This window comes from Lagopus leucura, unplaced genomic scaffold (assembly GCF_019238085.1).
Source record: "Lagopus leucura isolate 7727_CA_CO unplaced genomic scaffold, USGS_WTPT01 Super-Scaffold_739, whole genome shotgun sequence".
Taxonomy (NCBI): domain Eukaryota; kingdom Metazoa; phylum Chordata; class Aves; order Galliformes; family Phasianidae; genus Lagopus; species Lagopus leucura.
In genome coordinates, this window is record NW_024962255.1 from 19,172,792 (window position 1) to 19,189,584 (window position 16,793).

Genomic DNA, 16,793 nt, shown 5'->3' on the forward strand with positions numbered 1-16,793 from the left:
GCTAAGCCAGATTTTCAGTGATTGCTACTTGTGTAAAAACATGCTAGCACTCTGAAAATCCCTCAGTTTTGTCTACATCTTTAGGCAGCTAATGAGCCCTCTTAAATCAATTCTTTTTCCATGTATCCTTCTAGGAGAAAGAGAAGTCAGCACAAGGAAAGTGCTTTAAATGTGATTTGTCTGGAATAAGTTGCCTGAGCGCAATTCCACATGAGCAACACTAGCATGATGCTTTCTGTTCAGCCCTTATTTAAAATGATTTAGAGAGTTTTGTTTTAATATGGATAATAAGGAGCATCAATCTATTGTATCATGGTATAACTTCAGAAGTAAATGTTTGTTATTACTGTGTTTAGTAAACAGTTCAATTCAGTTGTCTGGCTTTTGTGTTATCCATTTTGAAATGTGGTGAGAAAACAAAGTACACTTTCTTCCCATGAGTTCCTGCTATTGTAAAGAAAACCTTCATGCTATCTGCTCTGCAATGTTCTATCTGTCCTGCATCTTAGTATCTGTAACACTTGAATTTATCCCTAATAAAGTATTTTTTCCCACTGAATTTATATTTTGAACTAATATTACTGTATAATTTTAGCATACTTAATATTTATGTGTGTGACAGAATGATCTTCCTTTGATTCATCCCTTTGAGATTTAAGTAACTATAGAAGGACTTCTATTACAGCATAAAACACAAATATTCATCTACAAATATGCTGTGACCATTTCCACAAAGAAAATAACCTGTGATAGCTGTAAGTAGTTTTAGTCGCATCTTCTGTGTTTTTAATTTATTTTTATTTTTATTTTTTTTTCTTCTGGTCAGTTAGGGAACATGGAATCACAGAATCATTAAGGTTGTGTTGCAGATACTGTATTAGGCGTCTGGTGTGGAAATCGGAATGTGATGTGTCAGAAGTAGGCATTAATGGGGTGATATCAGGATGTCAGCAGCAGGACCTCCCCTGCTCTGTGATGGATGTATGACACATGCTTTGGGGGTGTAGACGAAGTACATAGGGTACATAAGCTAGAGTTCACTTGTAATAAATGCCATTTTGCTGTTCACCGTATTGGTGTGCATGTCCGGTGATTTGGCCCTGGCCCTATCGTGGCCAGTGTCGTAGATCTTTAGTCGCAGGTTGATTGGAAAAGGCTGCTGAGATCACCTACTCCAACCACCAACCCACCCCTACTATGCCCACTGGCCATGTCCCTTAGTGTCACATCTCCACAGATCTTGAACATCTCCAGTGCATCCCTGGGCAGACTCTGTCAATGCCTCAGAACAAGTTTGAGAAGAAACGACCCTTAATATCCCACCTGAACCTCCCCTGGCACAACTTAAGGCCATTACCTCATGTCTTAGCACAGTTCCTTGGGAAAAGAGGCCAACCCCCACTTCACTGCAACCTCCTTTGAGGGAGCTGTGGAGAGCAATAAGGCACCAAGCTTAGTTTACTAGATAGAGTCTATGTTGTTGACCAGTGACTGTAAAGAGAGCACTGTCAAAAGTTACAACATCCGTTTACTTTGTTAGCTAGATTTTTGATGCTTAGCCTCTTTTACAGTGGTTGACAAATGATTGGTATTTATGCAGTGTTTACTTAGTAAACTCATAAGATTTGGATACATTAGAACTCTTTTTGAAGTGTTGCACCAAGAGCTACAGAGAAAGTAGAAACTGCAAGACGGTAGTTTGATTTTGCTTTTTTCAGTACACTTTTTTTCAGTGCTTTAATTTTGAAACTGCTTTTTTGAAAACAAAGTTTGGCCTCTGACAGGAGTCTCCACAGCTCATCATAAAGAGGATGAGAAAGTTCATTAGCTGGGCAACAGAGGAAAGGAAGACAGCTCTTTGGGTGACAGGACCTCCCTGCATATCACAGTCTCTTTGAACTTTAGGTTCCACCCTTAGGCAAAATCATAGAGGTATTTCTAGTCAGGTTCAACCTTCAGTTCAGCAAAATAGCGCAGTCATGGTATTGATGCTTCTCAAATTATCTTTTTAAATGTAGACTCTTAATGTTCTCTCTAAACTAAAATACCTCTCTGCAGCTGTAATAACCATTTTCACAGCAGAGCTGCCAAGAAGTTCAAAGTTTCAGTTTAAAGATGGAGACTTCAGTATAGCTTTCCTGCATGAATTTAATATAATGTTTCTGCAGACTTTAACCTTTGCAGCAGGGCTAAGTTTTTGCTTAGCAGCACTCTAAACTTCTTGAAAAGGCACAGACATTAATGGAGCATAGAAATGGCTGAAATGAGCTGGAGAATCAACTGTTGAGTGTTGTTGGACAGTATGTACAGCCAATTTAACAAAGCTTTTCTGATTTGTGTTTACCAATGCTTTAGAATCTGCTTACATCTGCAGTTATTTCAAGTTCTGATTTTAAATTGCTAGATTAAGTGAAATTTGACCTGGAACAGCCTCAGTTTTGCTCATACAGGTCTTCACTTATCCAGCCAAATGACTAAATATGATACATCTTGCAGATGGGTCATTTCTGTTTCATTCAATCTAAGTTTTACCTTTTGACTTATTTCACCTTTTATCTTGTAGTTCTTTCTTCGATTCTTCTCCTGGCTCTCTCCTGCATGTGTAGTTTATTCCCCTACCTCTATATCTTGTTCAGCTACCCAAACATACCTGAAGAATTCTGATTCATGGAGCAGTAAAAATAGCGGGTTTTGGAAATGGCTTCTTCTTTTAATATGCCTTTTCAAACTGAGAAATTACAGATAAAATGAAGGCTTTCAAATATGCCAGTGTTAGAACTGTTTACTAAAGGCTGCACAACGTTTATACTTCCTAACTCTTGTAAGAACATTGATCTGATTTTTTGCTTCTGTTTTTATCTGTGGGTTTGATAGGACTAATTTTATCACTTTCTCCTTCCTTTGATGTGATTGCTGTCCAGGCAACACTCTCTACTTGCCATATTCCAACTCAATTTATTTTCTCCTTTTATTTCCAGTCCTTCCAGGCCAGATTACTTTCCCTTATGATAACCTTACCTAACATTATTATCAGCTTTTTTACTAACTCTTACTCAACACTTTGCAGCTGCCAAAGTAAAACCTCACCAAAATAGGTCATCAAGTATTCATTAATATTTTCTAGAATTATTTTTTTTATTTTTAACTATGATTTCCCTATTTTTGATTCATTATTATGAATTCCTGAAGAAAATAAAGCTTATTTTAAGAGTAAGAGTTCATTATATGCTAGGAAATATGTAGGTGCTCCGAAAGAAATGCCTCCTATTTATTTCCATGGACACCACTACAGATACAAAGAGTGCAATAGCACTGTTTGATGGAGCAAATTCTCAGCCACAAAAACAAACAAACACAACTTTTAATGTAGCCATTGCTACATTAGCTATGCATTTTCATCTGCAATGAACAAGAGCTTTCATGCCATGCTCGTATCAATCTGCAACAGCAGAGGTGACTCACTGATGCTGTCACCACTGCTTCACTGTGCTCACATCCACTGTTTGGGCACCATAAATGTGCAGAAAACTGATGAATGACAATTTTTTTCCACATAGAGGGATTCAATGAGGCACCCTTGCTGCATACACGTCGTCTACCTCTCTGCTGCAATTCTACCAATGTCCACTTCCAGTGTCATGGGGCAACAGAATAAAGCAGGAGGCGTTTATTTTGAAGCAGCGCTCACATATGTATAGCAGTTGGGAATTCTTGGTGTAAGATCAGAAAAAGATCTGTTACGTGGCATTATAAGCTACACTTACACTTTCTGCACTCTGCAATGAGAAGGAATGGCTGCCTTTAACTTTGTGGGGAAAAAAAAAAAGGTCTCATGGGAATACTTTGATGTTCTTTAGGGTGAGGCAAAAAATAAAAAATAAAAAAAAAATAGAGGAGACTTTCAGTTAGCTCTCACCTTTATCCCTGATGGATTCCCTAGGCTATTTCTACCTCCTTTATAGCTTTTCAAATTGCTGGAGTAGTATCAAAGCAAAGGGGACAAAACAGGGAATTGTTCCTGCTGTAACAAGTGCTTGACTGGAATTTAGATACATTTAACGTATTCACCTCTGCTTCCCTCCGACTCCGCTGGTTCTCCTTGAAGAATGATTTGGTTTGTTTGAGGGATTTTTTATTTTTTTTAAATGATGATTCCATCATGTTCTTATTAAGAATTTCTGATTCTCTGAATATTTTATTCCACACTTGCTAGAATAAAACTAAAAGTTTTAACTGATGTATTTGTGTTATTTTCTTAATTTTTTCGTATTTTTATTTTTAAAGCTGGTATGTTATTCATTTTCTTGCCTTTAAGTACCTGATGCTTTCCCACTCTTCTATTAAAAAAAAAAATATTCCAACAGCAGTCTTGTAAATCATTTCCTTTGATATGCTAAAAGTTTTCTTCAGTCTCAGCTGCTCGCATAATTTGATGCTTAGCATCCTCTTGTTTTTATAATTTTTCTTACATTTCGTATCTTTGCTGTTTCATATATGATAAAGGTGCTGTAGCAAAATCTTAATAATTTAGTAATTTTAGCATATTCATTATCATCGTCTTTCTTACCAAAGATGCTTTCCCCATCTATTTTTCCCTGGCTAATTTTGGATGTCATTTTACAGCTCTTAATCCTTGTTTCTTGAAGCTTTCCATGCCTTCCTGATACTGGAATACTGCCTACTCCATGAGTTAATATATTTTCTTGTTTACAAATTCCAGCTGATATTCAATTAAAATTTTCCTGAATCAAATTTAATTCCTTCTGAGTGGTATATGTCAGATATTTTTGACATATCTGGAATTTATACAGTATACTTCATACAACTGTATCTACATCAATGCATATATTCTTCTGTAAAATTAATTGTTAGTGATGTACATGCTAATGCTAATGAGTAGAAGTATTTTTGTGTTTGAAAGCTAAGCTGTGTTCATCATCTTTTCTTTCATTTCATTCTACATATAAAACTCTACCTAGTAAAACTGAAAATGGCTAAGTCCCAAATACCATAGTTTTTCTTCACGTGGTAGTTAGTAGCCTCTCTGACATCATTATGTATTATGTGCTATCATATTAATAGCGGGAGAACTACTGATTTGTTTCATGTCTGAAAATACCACTAATAGATTCTGCTGTACATATTTCGCACTGTCTGAAAGGAAAATGCTTGCTGTTTTCTTTCCTGATTTAATCAAGCAATCCCGAAGAGTTCTGTTCTTTTCTAAAGGGAATAATATTCATAAGAAGATCAAGGTCTGAATGTTGTTCCAGACTGAATCTGGTAGAAACAATCCCATTTAATGTAAGATTGACAACTGCTTCTCAACTATCCTTAAAATAACGTATTAACAAAAATGAATGGCTTTCTTAGTCCTTTATTTTCCTGTCTGATGAATTCTAATCTTACAACATGGATGTGCTGATCCCTCTGAGACTGTGTATATTTTCCAAGACCACTTCTCATGGAAGCAGCAGGGTCCCACTTCAGGAATGTCACTGTTTTATTTTAGCTCTAAGCTCTTTAGAGGAAAGATTTAGTTCAACAGTTAGTTGTTAGTTCAAAAGTTTAGACCGTCGTGAGACAGGTTAGTTTTACCCTACTGATGATGTGTTGTTGCGCTAGTAATTCTGCTTTTTAGAGACTAAAGTGGACTTTGAACAACAAATATTGTGGTCTATCATACACAAGAGACTGAACAAGATGTTTATGATGGTTCGTCTATTTTTAAAATCTTTAAAGGTCTTCAAACCTACAGAATTCATTTAAATGCATATTATGACTTAGGAAATGCTTGAGGTTCCAAGTGAACTTTGATATGTGTGCCATGCATAAAGTCATTATATGAGTTTATATACTGCAATAAAAGTAAATATAACAGTGAGTATATTAATGGCTCATTCATTAACATGGTTCATGTGCTTTTAGCATGACTAAAGGCTTGTAAATCGAAATTCTCTGTTGTACTGATTGCAGCAGAAGAAGCCATTATCTGTCAGGTAACATCAGGAGAAAATCATGTAATGGAATAATAGAATAGCTTGGGTTAGAATGGATCTTAAAAATAATGTAGTTCCAACTCCTGTGCTTCAGGCAGGGTTACCAGCCACTAAATCAAGAGCAGATCAGGCTGCCCAGGACCCCATCCAATCTGGCCTTGAACTCCTCCAAAGATGGAATGCCTACAGCTCTCTGGGCAGCAATGCTAAGGCCTCACTGTTCTCTGAGTAAGTAATTTCTTCCTAACATTTAACCTAAATCTCATTTATTTTAAAACCATTCTCCCTTGTCTTATCACTTATCAGGTATTCGTGCACTTAGTTCATGGTATACTGGTCATGAGACCAGAATTACACGTTTTTTGTGCACCCTACTTCACTGAAGAATGCGTAATCATACAGCAAGTTGCAAGTATATTCTCAATATTTTCAATAGTGGCTATTGTTCTAAGGTGATTTGGAAAAATGGGTTCTAAAGCTCTTCAACAAGGATTTCAAAATTCTCTAAGCCTGGTCATGAAATAATCATATGTTTGCATTACTTCTTGGTTTTCTCATATTCTGCTCAAACTGTTTAAATAGTTTAAAACACATTAAGTCTCTCTGATACAAGCATATAACAATTCAGATAAGTGAAATACTGATTTCTAATTAGTATTTAAATAGAAATTGGTTGTAGATTGATTTTCTTTTAAAAAGACATTGTTGCTACTTCTAGTTAGAACTCCTTGCATACGAAAGCAATGAGATGAAATTGTATGCATTGTATGCAACGTGCTTATTTATATTGTGAGTAGTCTGCTGTGATGTGTATTTTTGATCAGGTAAATGGTGGTCTTGCATAGTTAAACACATGCGTTTAAAACTTGAGAGGAAAATTATTAGCAGTAAATGAGTAGTAAATACCTGCACTTAAGTAAACTGAGCTATTCGCTATTCATTTGATCATGGGGACTTAACTCCACTAAATTAGGTATTAAAGCAATAGCAGTAGCATTTCAGCATGGTGATTAGCTTGTACCAAGGAAGCAACCACAATAACTATTATGACAGTGTTATTTTTCTACTCTGAATGTGCACTAAACTTAAAATTAACTGCTGATAAAAACTTACGCATTTTTTTTTGTCACAGTATCTACAATAAGAGGGAGAACAGAGTACTGTTTGACTTCATTACACTTGTTTTTAGCATGCTTCAAATATTTATGTGCAAGGCACTCTACCAAGATAGATATTGTTTCCTCAAAATAATTCCCAAATATAGTTTTTTTTTTTTTTTTTTTTTTTTTTTAACTTATTTAATATCAGAGATGCAAATCTGTAAGAAAATAGGATGAAATCTTCATTGTGGTAAATGGATACTCAAGGTCTGAAGTTTTTCCTTATGAGCTCTGGTCAATGGTTATTACTTTGCATTTGCCAACTCTGAGATAGTGTTTCTTTAGGAAAAGCTAGAAAAATACTTTTTTTAATATGTTTTTGTTGAAAGGCATTCTGAAAAGCTCTTTTAAAAACATGTAGAAAAGGTAAGAGTGACCTTTGGATAGATTTACTTTATTTAGTTCTACGCAAAATGCATTTAGTCTTCTAGATTGTGGATTTGACTCAGAGGTGAGCTTCAGATGTAAGGATGCTGTAGGAAGGGCAGCTGTGGGGACAGTCAGGATCAAGGAGAGGTACAAAACCTTCAGCAGCTTGTAGCTGAGGTCTTGTGCCTCTGTCTCTTCAAGCCCAAACATCGTGCTGGTTCTCAGCTCTTCCCACTCCACACTGTGCTTCTGGTGTGAAGAGAACATTGGCCACGGATGGCAAGAGATATATTAACATTGGTTATTGACTTGGAAGAGTGATCCAGCAAATCTGCTGGCATTCTCTTACGCCCTCATCCACATCTAGAATCTTTCTGTGAAACATAAAGTGAAGTAGGAAAACACTGCTGGAGTATGGTCTTCTGATCTTCTATGGGCTGGAGAAAAATGGGTAGAAATTATGCTGGAGCAAACACATACTTCCCCTTTCTTCCTGTGAATCCATCTTGTAGCCTGTGCTCCTGTGGTGCTGCTTTTAAATACCAATATAATAAAACAAAATATTCCAAGCTCAGATTTCACAAAGTATGTTTAGAAGAATGCAATCTCCATTGTGATGTCTGGCAAGCTAAATTGGATTTGTGAAGCTTGTTTATTTTCTGAAGAATAGTTGAAAAAACTTCAAAAATGCTTTGTGATGGAAATATTTATTGTTAGCGATGATATCAGTATTTAAAGTCATTTCTTAGACCACATTCACCAAAACCTGGAAACATCACCAAATAATTCTATTTATTATTCAACTATCAAGTGTGATTAAAAAAAGTTCAGGTCTAATTTCTAACTATGGATGGTGGAAAAATCCTTAATTTTTAATTCACTCCCCACTCAATTTTTTAACTAACTATATTTTTGACTAATGCAGAATCAAAAAAGCACTCCTATTTAATTCATCCTACAGCTTGTAGCGTGCACTACCTGTAATCTAAAGGCTGTTGCACACAGTACAGCTAAAATTCAGTTTTCAAAGTCTCCGTTCCTTTAGAGATATTAACTTGCCCTTGTCAATTTTCCATTAAAGAAATGTCTGTGCCTCAGAATGATTTGTGTTTGACTCGTATCAGGAAATTGTCATGAGTTATATGAAGAGACTTTTAACTCAGTGTGTGTTTTTAAATGTTATACCTAAACATCAGTCACGTTAACAATATTTCTTTTCTGTTTTATACTGTTTAGTTATGTTTCTGTTTCATATTTATAAAATCTGGTCTATTGTTGGTATCCCTTTTAGCCCTTATGCAGCATGTGAATCAAATTTTAATAATTAACTGCATTTTGAAATATGTTGGAACTTTATATTTAAAAACACAACAGATACTAAATTGTTCTTTTACAGTCTCGTGCCATTAACATTAGGGTTGTAGTTAAGCTGAAACATCGGTGGCTGCTTCTGGCAGTATCTAGCAGTGTCCACTGCTGTCATAACAAAATAATTCCCTGTGGACTTATTTAAATCAGTGACAGCTGCGTGAATTAATTTTGTGCTACTGTCTGGATAGATGAAATGTCATTTCACTTTGCAGGAAGTCTGTTGTAGAACAGTGAAGGTTAGAATTAATCTGTACCAATATATATGGTTTTTATTCTTGATATACCTGATCTGTGATTTACCCTCTAAAATCTGAAAGATCTGAAAGAAGTAGGAGCTGTCATGGAGAGATGTGCAGGTACTGGTGAAACCTGTCAAGTAATGTTTCTGTCCTGTCAGGGAGGCCAACATTCTGAGGAGCTGTGCATTGAGGCAGCTTTGTGGTGAGAAGCATAATAAAGCAAAGTCAGGAGTATACTGATACTAAATTTGTTCTTTTGCAAGTAAGTTGCTGACTCTCAGGTGCTTTAGATCCGATCATAAAGGACTGAGGGTGCGTGCACCAGCACAGGGCCTGCTCCCTTGGATGCCCTGCATGCCTGGGGAGGTCAGCCTGAAAGCAGCATAGCCTATGATGAGAGAACCTACAGTGCTTCCAGCAGTGGCAGGAGACCCAGACCAGTTCACGTTTGAGTGGAAATAACTCTAGAAAGTCTGTTGTTCAAGCCAGGTTTTTGTGTTTGATGAGAACTTGTCACTGGTAGTACAAAACTTGGATGTAAAGAACGAAAGGCACTGTTGCTCTTGCCTGTTTGGTTTGTATCAGGTAAGGAGAGCAGACTGCCCGAGCCAAACCAAGTATTCATTTCATATCAGCCAGCTAGTATCTAAAGAAATTAAAAAGCAAAAATTCCATAATTCTCCACTTCTTTTTCTATGGCACTGCTAACCTGTTCTCTGTGTTCTGTATAATTTCATCTTAATAAAAGGAACTTTAGGAAAAAAAGAGAGATCAGATAGTAAGAAACTTTTGTTAAACTGTGACTTACAGGAATGGAAATTGTGTTGTGAATTCAGTTCTATAAGCAAGGAATCCATCTATTCTTTGCTTATGAAAAGATAATTGCATTACTAATGCACTGATATCGTAATAATATAGCTACCTCTTTCATACAGCAGCTTCATTAATAGATCACAAATCAGTTTATAAAGGAAGTAAATATAATTACCCTAATTTAATGCCACAAAGTCTGTGAAGAGACTCAGAAGCTTAATGAAGGAAGTATTGTGCTGCAGTTGCACATAATTACAATAAAACTAATGTTATTATCAACCATGTATTCATAAACCGTCATAGTAATTGACAGATCCAATAATCTTATTATTATGTATGGAAAACAGAATTTCAGTTTAAATTTCTTGATTCATACTTTGATTCTGTTTTTAAACCTATTTTCACATAATAATATTTAATTTATTTGTTTTGCTTGATACCAATAGGACAAGGGGGAATGGTTTTAAACTAAGACAGGGGAGGTTTAGGTTAGATACTAGGAGGACGTATTTCACACAGGGGGTGGTGACACACTGGAACAGGTTCCCCAAGGAGGTTGTGGATGCCTCATCCCTGGAGGCATTCAAGGCCAGGCTGGATGTGATGCTGGACAGCCTGGTCTGGTGGTTGGTGGTAAGGGGATTGAAACTGGATGATCTTTGAGGTCCTTTTCAACACAAGCCATTCTATAATTCTATGATATGATAATTGTTTCAGCTGTATTCTGTATTCCCAAAGATGGCAGTGAAGATTCTTCAAAGGTATCTTTCTGAAACTAGGGGTATCTACAGGAGAAGTAGATGTTAAAAAGAAGACAAGTAGAACAGAATATATGATTTCTACAAATTCTAATATATGAAAATACTGATGTTTTACTTTCTTATTTTTGGTTTTTTTTTTGGTTGAGAGATGTAAATCCCACTGTGTATGTAGCCATATGATTTGTAGCCTCTGTACAGTGCCCTGCATCCTGTTCAGAGAGGAACATGTATTGCATTAAAAGGCAGGAAAGCCACAGAACTTGAGCCCACAAGAAAGGATAAGGTCCCAAGCTACAATTTATGTGAAATGTTAAGATAATAGAAGTACAATATTTTGGATAATTTCAAAAATTAAAGTATTCTATTTCAGTTTTGGCCACACCAAAAATAACAATATTTTTTAACTGTATACTTTTCCTAGCCCTTTTGTTTTCCCCTTTTTTATCATGACTTTATTTTGCTTCTATAGAAAGTTCAGGTTGATAAGACACTGACTTCGCCAGTGCCCTCCTCAGGAGAAATATGAGGTAAACATTCAGCTTCCTCTTCATCAGCAAAATTCTGACATTGAGTCAAGAAGTAAATAAAACTGTATTTAAAAGGGGTCACTTCTAACCTAGATCTTACTTTCCCCTTCCCTGTGCCCTGTGTGGTTCCTTGAATAGCTTTCTTCTGGCCTCCTTGGTTCCCTCTTGTTCTCCATATGGGAGGGAAGAAATTCGTCTTCCAAGAAATGCTAAAAAATAATAATAATAATAATAATAAAAAAAAAATAATTAAAAAATAATTAAAAAAAAAATAGGAATCTCTTCACCATTTGTGACTGTTTCTTGCAAATCTGCCATTATTTCAATAGCACAGCTTCTGCAAAGGTATAGCTGTGTACCTGGAAGATGCTCTGCAATGTCAACAGCCTTCCAGATCCTGCTCTGTATTTTCAGCTAAAAAAAGATATTAAGTGCATTTTGCTGATGGCAAACAGGAGATGTGCAGCACCTCCTAGATCCATATAATTTTATTTGATGCTTTCGAAATTGAGAAAGCAATCCTACAAAATCAGTGATGTTGTCTAAGCCTTTAAAATTGCATCTGTCCTCTACTGGTTTAAGTGCTTTATCTGTAAAGGAAAGGTTTGATCAGGAGATGGTGTCTGGATGTAGGACTTGAGTGTATGCTAAGTCTGAGGGGCTGTTGACTCCCTCAAGAGTAGGGAGACCTTTCAGAGAGATCTTGACAAGTGGGGAAGCTGGGCAATCAGCAGCCAAGTGAAACAAGTGCCTAATTCTGCACCTGCTATTCTCATACTGCTGTTTAGCAGTTTTCATGTGTTGATGAAGTTCAGCTCGTTCGGTTTGTGTTTCCTGTTTTCATGTTTTTCCCAGATTACTAAGTGTAATAACAGTAAGAATGACTGGAGATGGAAATTTTTTTATTTTGTTTTTAGAAGGGAAAAGAATTTATTGAATTTTGCAGTGAATTACTATGCAGTGGTCATTACTTTGGTTCTTTGATCAGTTTTATGATAGTCAGTAATGACTACCTTAGCCTGTTGTTTTTATGGCTCTGGAGACAAGCATAGGGATAGCTTGCTTAGGAGAGTCAGAATTCTCATCAGAGTTTTTTTTAAGAAATAAAAAAATCTGTCAGGAATAAGACAAGTAGAACTCCCGCAGTGGGACAGACTGACTGATTTCTGTGTGCTGAATGTAGTTCTATGATTCAATTACTGGTAGAAATAGATCTTTACATGTAGCTATCAACCTCATTGTTTAATAAGAGTAAAGCAATTTTTGGATTGCATAAAGACATTTTTCTTCTTTCTGTAAGTTACAGTGAAATAAGATTTTCCTAGCAACAGTAGTAAATAATTTATTTTTTCCTCATATCAGAGTAGTGCAGTTTCTTATTTCTTCAAATGTTCAGCCCTAAATTTTATAGTCTAATCAGAAGTAATACAGGCAGTCACAATTTTCTGTGAAGAAAAATCTCTAATGGTTCATTCTGCTCACATTTTGGTGGAAATCACTCTGAGTTCGTCACATTGATACACTAAAGAAATGAATGGATGCAGCTCATTACAGATAGAAAACTGTAGGCAAGATTAACATAAGATATATTTAATAACATGGGGATATACCCTCATTCTTCTTTCTTTCAGCATCATGCCATATGCATAGTGCTGCTGATCTGTGGGTGTTGTGCCTTAAACAGCTAGTCTCCCAGCTGAGGGTCAGCATCTTAGCAGCTGCTCCACACATGTAGCTACAGGCGTGGTGCTGGTGGTCAGAAGCAGCAGAACAAGAGGATGCAAAAAGTCTGATTGCAACAAGTTTGATAGCCATTAAACCCTTTTCTTGTCTTTGTTCTTAGTGATGCTAAATGGTATGAGACAAAAGCCAGAAGGTGAGCTAGAAACAGTCAGAATTCATCTCTTTCAGTGTTTTTACTATGTGGGAAAGCTAGCATCCCCAGTGATTATTACACTGTACTTCACATTCAAAGCAACTTGTACTAAGAGTCTAATTTGAGACAGATTACTTTATGTATTCAGAACTGTTGTTAGCAAGGTATGAAAATGTAGAGCTCAGTTGCAATGTAGAAGTTAAGAAGAACTGAAACACTGTAAAGGGCGTTTTTGGGGTCCAAGGAGGTACTGGGGTGATGTGTACATGAACACCATTGGAGAAGGAAAGAAACAGGTTCTTCTACATTTAAAAATGGGCAGTCTATTTGGGTACTAGGTGCATATGCTGAAATGAAAAAATTTTCTGCAATTATGAGCAGATTGACAGTAACATGAAGATCATTTTCTACTGATAGTACTGATAGTCAGAGTTCTAATGCTGGCAGGGACTCATGTAGAGATCTGTGAAGAGCAGGCCAGGAAAAATTGCTTTTCCTGGATCTGATTCCTGTAGCCAAGCAAGCAGTGTGATTTATTTCCTATAATTAATGTATTTAATGCTTCAGTTTTCTCCAGTGACTCTAGAATGTGTTCATTTCTTTTAAAATTAGTTTATTAGTCTTTTCCAACATCAATTTTGTTATTAGTTTTTAATATATGCTCTGTATGATATTACTAAGTATGAACTTTCAAGAATCATGAATGGTTGGCCTAGAATTGGAAATGCTGAAACATTTTTTTCATTTCGGCACATCTTTATATCCTTGTTGTCACCAGTTTAAAAAGAAGATTTAAAAGCAGTCAATTGGCCTTTAAATGCCTTCAAAGATCCCACATAATTACACAGATGCCAAGCTCTACCCACAGGCAATCTGCGAAATTTCCTAGTGCTCATAAATTCTGTTCATCTAGACGAAAAAAGAAAATTATCATCCTTGTTAATGAATCTGATTTTAAAATGACCTGAGTTTGGTGATAAGTCATTTAAACTTCCTTTTTTTGTTGATCTTTAGAATAATAAAATTTTTGAAATATTTAATTTCTCAAATTAAAAACATCTGTTAATGTAATTTATTAACTTGACCAAGAGTGGAAGTCAATGTTATTTTATAGATGTCTTTTTATCAGTTGAGAAAGATTTCTTTGGCAATGAGGAAGGTAGTAAAGATACATTATGACAAATGACTTCATTAGCTTTGTGCAGAACAGATGGGCTTTTCTGTTACAGGAATATCAGGAGTGAATGTCGGGAAACGTTCTGTAGGAATGCTTGTTCTAAATTTCCTACTCCTTGTTTTCTGTTGATCTCATCATGCTTTGTAAGATGCATGGGTCAGGTGTTGTCACATTTAGTATTATTTTTAGAAGACTTTTAACCTGAGCTGCCCCTCATAGTAAGCAGAGTTTAAAGGATGCAAGGTAACTTATGGCTGGCTGGTAAAGAGGTTGAGCTCTATCCTCATTCAGGACTGCAAAAAGAAAGAGAGAAGGTATTTGATGCAGTATATCATAGGTTCAGAAAAAGGCTTCTTCAGCAGCATAAATACAGAAGTACATGAACATGTGAACATTCAAAAACACTAAATATTCAGTATCATGTGTATGGAATGATAGGCTCCATCTGAGAGACTTGTAGCCAAATTTTGGAATGTATGCTTATTTTAAGGTATGAAACTGGACATACATACTAAAAAGCTGTGTACTGTAGGCACTTACAGCAGTACTAGCATGAATGTTTTCTATTTATTTATTTCATAATTAAATAGAAGCATCTGAGGACTACAGATTGCCTGCTGTACTTCAAGTTCTGGGTTGATTTTTTTCAAACACTGTGCTTTATGAAAATTAATATAAATAAATAAACCAAGAAAAACTATACACAAAACAGATCTGAAAATATCTCCAAAACCAATATCAAGGTAAAAATGCAGACAACCATTGACTAAAAAAAAATAAAATGCAGAACAGATAGCAACTGGAGAAAGAACCTGATTCTCCAAGTGATTGGCTAGCGTGTTAGTAATTAAACTTCTAATCTGGATTGAACCTGAGCTGCCTACTCACTTTTCTAGGAAGAAAACTTTCCGAGTTTTTACATTGTCATTGGTTTGGCTAAGCAGAAGCTTACTGCTTCTCCTACATGTCATTGCTGAAGAGTGCAAATCTCTGGCTACTGGTCTCAACCACTTTGCTAACAGTAGCCATGTGACCAAACTACAATTTGCTCCACATACCGAAAAGAATAAATTCTAATTATCATTTGAACCATTTGGAAGATCCAAATCATAAATACATTGTCATAAGCTATAACTACCATTATGTAAAACTGATAAAAAACGGGAAGGAAAAGTCATACTGAAGAACGCTGTCAACTTTAAACATGGATAAAAGAGATCACGCAAAGAGGAGTTGGGAAGATACTGATTATTTATAACAACTTCAGGTTTAGATACAGTATGTTCTATAAATAAGAGAACAGGAAGAGAAAATAGCTGCCAATGTTTGCTCAAAAAAAAAATGAGAGCTTCGAGTTCTTGAAAGAGATGATGTAGCTATTATGTTTTGTAATAAATGTGCCGCAGGAAAAGATTTTTCAAGCCCTTCACTACTTCTTAAAATCCTGTCATTATAATTTTTAAATGTTCTTTTTTATCTACTTCCTCACCCTGTGATTCGTTCTGTCAGCGTATATTTATTTGTGAGATAAAAAGACCTGAGAATTACATATGAAAGATAACCCCTGGCTTATCCTTTCTTTTGTAATCTATTTTTTTTTTTTTTTTTTTTTTTTTTACAACAGCTAGGCTTCCCGTTGACCTCAGGCTCTCCAACAGGCAGAGGTTCAGATTGCTCAACGTGTTCTTGTCTGGCTGATTCTCAAGAGCGTGTTAAGACTCAGATTATTCACAGGCTGTTTAAGTATTTGCATCCTGGAAAAAGTCAGTCGTCTTTGTGCTTTGTGGGCGGTTGGTTGGTTTTGTGTGAGTCTGCAAGAATGTTTGCCTTTTCCTTCTTCATATGTAGAATATCTTTTCAGCTTAACTTTGCCATATGTTCAAGGGCCACAGCAAGACTTCGTTTTTCTTATTCACCTGAAATTGCTCTATTCCGATGTTTGCATTAGTTTAAGTGAGTTTGCTCTGGTCCTTTCTTTCACTAGAGCAACTAGAATCACCAAAAGCAGATCAGTTTACCAGAATATCTGTTGGTTAAATGAACCAGGGCTAAACTGCATAGGTTGCTCACTCAAGGTGTGCTGGGAAAGACCACTCACTAATTTGCATGGTTTGAGCGCTAACGTAAGGAAACTAACAGAACCTTTGAGTTTGAGCAAGTTTGAAAAACAGAAAATCTTAGAATACACAAAGAATTATGTGATTTAGAATTAGACATGGGTGTTGATGGTCTGTAATGTTGTTACAGGTCAACATCTCTGCAGTTGTCTCCCAGCTGGAATGACTGCTTGAGCCTATACTTTTAAATAGTTCTCTAAAGTCAGCTTAAAATAATATTTTTGCCATTTTTTACGTATGTTTATGGTTTCCTCTATTGCTTCTGCCCACAAGAATGTCTGATTATCAGTGTTCACTGAAATCTCTATAGGAATGCAATTGCAGCTAGCATTCCTCTGTGACTGAGCTCACTGGCTTGATTACTGTCTTCAGCTCCCAATTGTA

At 36.0% G+C, this 16,793-nt stretch overlaps 1 long non-coding RNA gene across 8 annotated transcripts in view; it reads left to right on the top strand.

Annotated features, from left to right (window-relative positions):
• The window catches only part of LOC122175368, an 88,411-nt gene that overhangs the window by 14,879 nt on the left and 56,739 nt on the right, over positions 1 to 16,793 (top strand). For 7 of the 8 annotated variants that reach the window (XR_006177390.1, XR_006177395.1, XR_006177393.1 and 4 more), the window contains one exon: positions 6,094 to 6,227. The exons of the other annotated variant lie outside the window; for it this stretch is intronic. This is a non-coding gene — a long non-coding RNA (uncharacterized LOC122175368). The remainder of the gene's footprint in view (positions 1 to 6,093; positions 6,228 to 16,793) is intronic. 8 annotated transcript variants of the gene reach the window in all.